Raw genomic sequence first — 5,904 nt, forward strand, 5'->3', positions numbered from 1 at the left:
ATGCAACAAGTAAATCACAAATTGCACTCATAAACACACACAATACTATAATAAGCCGAAGTTTTTCTGTAGGCAAATGATGAAAAGATTCTCTCTCCTTGACCACATGAATTCTACAAAAGTCTGAGAAGTTCCTAGATCTGACTTTACTCTGATCTTCAGGGTAAAGGTAAAGAAGTAATTCTAGCCTGAAGATAGTGGCATTATTCTCAAAAGCTCAGAAACAGTTGCAGAACCCACTTGATCGACAGCCCAAGAGAATCAATTCAACATAAAAAATTAATAAATAAATAAGTAAAATAAGATAAAAAAAACCTGGATTTTACTGGCATTACTACCAATCTTCCATCCCTATTGGTGCAATCCTCAAATACTTTTCAGTTTTAAAAATGGAATTTTCAAATGTGATATAATAATTCAAATAATATAAATAATTTATTCAAATCAACCAAGTACATAATTATAATTTACTTTTTATTTATTTTCACTTTACACTTGTTTCTTTGCATTTTGTCAAATAATTACTACATTGCACTTGTGCTTTTTTCTTCTTAACTTAGGACCCTTCTGCTGGATTAAATCACCTGGGAAGAAGAAATATACCATTAAGGAATTTGATACAAAACCAAATGCAATTGCAACAGCATAAATTTAAAATTTCATTAATTCTCAAGTAACAGAATAACATTGTCAAAGGTGTTCAGTGGTGCGTAAGCTCAGTAGTAGTTTCCCACTGATACAGTTCCCTCAAAAAATAAATACATATGTGGAAAGGTGGCAGAAATTGTCACCATTCCATGAAGGCACATGGTTCCACATTCTCTACTGGCTACAGTGGAGATGATGTGATCAGTACCATGTTTCAGCTGCCTCACCCCCTCCCTTCCCAGTTACCCATAGAGTAAACTAATTTGAAAAAGTAACTATACTAACTTAGCTACTAAGCCAGCCCTGGTTTATTTCAGTCTGTAGAGCAATGACATGGTATGCCAAAGAACTTGGTTTGTGTCCTGGTCAAGCCTGAATTTTCTTTGCAAAAATTTCTACGCAGTACATCTCCTATGTGAACCATGACAATCCAGTTAGTTGGGTGTATTTACTGCCATGAGACAATTGAAGTCTGCATTATGTCAGTTCAAAACAAGAAGAGAACTTCTTATGTACGTTTTTGCAAGTTTTCATTTTCAGTGTCATTACGAGTATTATTAAAGTGGTTAACAGAAAACAAAACTAAAATTCAAAAAAACAATGAAACAAGAAATGGAGATACAATAACATGCTGTACTGTAGCCTGCATGTTGAAATGCAATCATGAAAATATGTATTCCATATTTGTTTTTATTTGTAAAATGACATATATCATCATCATCATCATCAGTATTCCACCACGTTTTCCACATTTTTAGAGAAGTTTGCAGATTTCATCCATATATTTAATAGAAACATAATCCATAGTTAATGGAAACATGGTCTCCACTTAACGTTTCATGAAATTTAGTGTATAGCTGTGGTAAATTATGGTATCACAGCACTGGTGGAGCCCAACTTCCACATTGCGCTGTGCCTTCATGTCATGGTGCATGATGGGCTTTACCTTACTTCCGTTCCGTGTGTGCCAAATCATATGGTAAACCCAGTACTGCATTCAGTGTTTAAACCATTCATCTTTTAGATCTAAGAGACAATACTAACATGAGAAATGACCAATATTATGATTAAATAATAAATGGTACAGTGGAATGCACAAGTATTTCTCTTGCTTCTTTCGTGTTTTTAGGGACTGACCTTTTATGTATGCAAGTGCTGGTGTAGAAATTTTCAGCAGCTTGTTTGACATTTTGTTTCATTTTTTTAAGCACTCATTTCGTAAAACAAGGGCAATAAACATGGCGATGGACAATTTACTTTGCAATTCTTATGCATCTCATTATACAACAAACCACATCCATACTGACAAGAAGACTCAAACTCTGAATGTTTAGTGATTAAAGTATGGGTCTAGCACTAAAACCACATTGCCACTGACCCAACCACCTGTTTTATGCACTGAATTGATGTGAATATTTCAGGAGAATTAAAAATATTTTAACTACAAACTTCGAGCTTTTTAATTATTATGTGAAAGTTTGTGCAGTGTTCCATTCACACATGATACAACATACCTTTTGCCAAACTCCAATGTGTTGCATGCTTGAAATGGATACTGATATAGCATTCAGGAAGCCAAGCATTCTATCAATTCTTGCTCAATTGAAAGCATAATTTCCATGCATTCTATTAGGGACGATCCTGTAATAACAATAATAAATTTAAGAATCTCATTCAAAATATCAAATATATGAACAAACAAAAAAAAAACTTGTATTCAGTACACGGAAGGGTTATTTCAAAGAATGTCAATTGGCCCACTTTTAAGGAAAGCCCACCCTGACCTTAAATAGTTACAGGAGTTTGTATGATAAATTGGCAGCATTTTTTTAAAAAACGTAGGCCCTGTGTGTTAGTATCAATTCAAGTAATTGTTCAATTCCATGACCCACTCTTTCCACATACAGCCATTCACATGGAAAGTAAAGGTAAAGGGATTGAATAATAGTTGTCAGAACACAAGATTGAAAACTTTCAATAACCTTTACCATGATTTATTTTATTTATCTTTCAAGCTAACTTCCAACCATTGAGTGAGTAACATTTCAAATTTCTTATAAAAACTTATTGGATCCATTTCTAATGGGAGGAGGAGTGAGTATTTTGTTGCTTCAGGTTCTAGTTGAAAACATGAAAAGCAACTTACTTGTGGATCTTGTCCAAAAGAGGTTCCAATGCAGTTTCTAGGACCTCCCACAGAAATTTCACAGCTCACTACCCATTGGCACAGTTCTTGGCATATCTTTTACTTTCCAGACTAAAAATCAGAATTTCTCATAAAAACCTGTAATTAAATGAATTTTGAGCATGAAAACCATAAATTATTAACAATTTTGTACAGTTTTAAACTTAATGATAACAATTAAACCATAAATTACCTACATTTACTGTATTAAACTTATATTGTGTCATTGTTTTGATTACTGGAACTTTAAATCCAAATTTTGTCCAAAATTGCAATTCTTGCAAGAGAAAAAGAATTTTAAATCAGTCATAAGATACCTAATTACAGTTAAATATGCATGAATGCTAATTGTTGCAGTCATAAACAGCTTAAACTTGAAGGGAAATACAAAATAACACCAAGAACTAACATCTTTCATGTCAGTACCACTCAGTTTTTATGTAAAAGTGTCATTCTTGGAAAATGCCGCAAAACCGAAGGAATTTTGAATTATTACAAAAATTTTGCTTTTACTTCACATTATTTGCTTAGAACTAGCAGAAGGATTTTAAGTGGATGCTCAATATGTTATGGAACATCCAAATAGTTAATATTAGTGAAAATCAGTGTTGCCATCTAATTTTTTTAGAAAATTCCTCAGTGTTCCGCAGATAAAAATTTCTAAGTTTCAATTTTGTTTTCACATACAAAGTTAAATATAACACCTCCAACTTGTGTAAATGTACACTATTATAATTACTCATAAATTTGTATTTTTAACCATTCACTTGACATTTTGTCAAAGTTATGTAATTCTACTTACCTAAATACAAAATTATGAATAAAATGAGCAATATTGGGAGACCAGTTCTTCATTTATAAATCTCCCATGGGATTAAATACTTCTCAACAGATAACCTTAGCTAGATCAAAATATCTTTACTCTGATGGGGTCTAGAACCCAATATTGAATTTTACTATAATTTTGGGACTTTCAGATAAATTTCGGCTAATTTGCATGATTTTTTTTTCAGTGTACAGGATAGGTGAAGGAAGGGGACAATTGAAGCACACCGTGTCATTTTTTTCCCGTAAAGCTTTTAAACCCTTCCCTGGAATTATTTATGTGTCGAGGTTCAGGATTAACAGTATCATTCAGTCACTACTGATGAAATCCATACAATTTCAGCCAGTACTTTTAGGCTGTTATGCCAGATGAATAGTTAGGTACCCTTGACTTTCTGTAACACCAAGTGAAAGTTTTTGCATTTCTTATAAAGATTAAGTTGTTTATGTAGCTTTTCTGCTGTTTTTAGCTCAGGGAAATGAGTTATGGTGAAGTAAAGTACCTAGTTTCCTTAGCCTGAAGCAGGGAAGCTCGAAGGCTTCGTGCAAGTGCACCCAAAATATTAATAATAAAAGTCAATAATTGAAAATAAATATTAATTTTACATTTTAAATGTATTATAAAATAAGGTAAATCAAACACGAAGGACTGAAAACTCACAAAACCAAAATAGAAGTGTAACTATTGTTAGTAGTGCTAAGTTTGGTGACGTTATCATTTGCACGTATTTTAAGCTATTTGAATGTGCATACACCAATTTTGACCAATAAAAAGTTGCGAAAGTACTCCGAGATAGGAGGTTTTTAATTTACGTGAGCTGTGGTTTGGGATCAAATATCGCGGTTGTTCGTGCTTTCCGCGGTTAGAAGCACATTCTATGTTACATAAAACATCAAAACCTGTCAAGTAAGAAAAAAATTGTACCTCAGGGACTGTTACTAAACATTTCTACCATCCGTAACTCGGCTATTGCAAGTTTCTGCTTTCAAAAATTTCTGAGTACTACTTGCAAACAACAGACACGCACTTCATATATCGTTTGTATACTACCTAATGAAAGTGACCGGTATTTGCAATGTGGTACATGTGATAAAGGCATCGATAAATTTATATCTTCCACTACACAAGCAAATTGAATAAATGCACGTGGTTTTGGCTTCGTTGCATAGTACAGCAGTACAATAATAATAATATAGCACTAATAAACTGTGTTACAATAAATTTTAATTCCATTATGTTAAAAAATAAAAACATTATACGTACCTTGAGTTATGTAGATTTACTTTCCACGCAGGCATTCGAAGCACAACCATCGATAAAGAAGCACAACACAGCAACAAAAACATACGCTTCGGCCATGTTGGCCTGTGAAAGTTGACAAGCGACACAAATGCACATGCGCGGCTTGGTCTAAAACGGTATGGAAGTATTTCCGATTCCACGGTCGAGTCCGTAAAATGTTTACGGTAGGATGTATTAAATTTCACGGTAACTTCTAACAGTGCAGGGAAATGCCTATTCAGAAGACCTCGAACATCCTTGGACCAATGAGCGGGTCTTGTTGACAAATTATGGTTGGCTGGAATTCCTCCAACTGAGGAAGTACGTACTGTTCAAGCATGTCGTAGAGTGTGCGTCAAATTTCATGCATATGACCTTGAACGCCTGAACAGCACCAGCGAATCACAGACGTGCGGCGTTGCCTAGTTCCGTGAAAAGGCGTTTCACCCAACCACGCTGTCTCTTTTCCGTGTGAGATTTCGACATGGCACCGCTGCAGTGCGCTGCTATTGGCTATCGCCAAATGCAGGAGATTTGACGCGTACTCTAGTACTCGTAAATGTTACTGGTAATGGTACCAGGACTTTATGAACACCTTGTATTTTCAATTACGCGTTTGTGCAATATGGTGTCAATTTCTTGTAACTATAAAGTGTAACTTGTTTTACGTCATTTTATATATTTATGCTTGTGTAAGGTACAAGGAAGGAAAAATAATCAACTCACAAACATTTAATTATTAGATATTCTTACCAATATTTTACCTTTGTCAAAATTTTCTAACGTTCAAGTTTCCGAGATAGAATTCCCTGTCAGCGTCCAGAAAGTTGCGTGAATGACCTTGAGGTAAGCAATCTTGCCACGCACGTATGTATGCGTGCAAGCGACAAACAAAACCGGATCGCACAGTAATATATCGGCGTGGCGGGGCGACTGGATATAAGTTCAGCCAACCTGCATTGTT

The 5,904-nt window shown here is 34.6% G+C and overlaps 1 long non-coding RNA gene across 2 annotated transcripts; it reads right to left on the reverse strand.

Annotated features, from left to right (window-relative positions):
* Positions 1-416: 416 nt before the first annotated feature.
* LOC146003068 (uncharacterized) lies at positions 417-5,025 on the reverse strand. 2 transcript variants are annotated; one of them, XR_014443774.1, is made up of 4 exons: positions 4,923-5,017; positions 2,795-2,932; positions 2,163-2,289; positions 417-584 (listed from the first exon to the last, which is right to left on the reverse strand). It is a non-coding gene; the product is annotated as an uncharacterized LOC146003068 (long non-coding RNA). The 2 variants fall into 2 exon arrangements; XR_014443775.1 differs by lacking the exon at positions 2,795-2,932 and having other exon boundaries at positions 4,923-5,025.
* Positions 5,026-5,904: the final 879 nt, after the last annotated feature.

This window comes from Lepisma saccharinum, chromosome 19 (genome assembly GCF_977018435.1).
Source record: "Lepisma saccharinum chromosome 19, izLepSacc3.1, whole genome shotgun sequence".
Lineage (NCBI taxonomy): Eukaryota > Metazoa > Arthropoda > Insecta > Zygentoma > Lepismatidae > Lepisma > Lepisma saccharinum.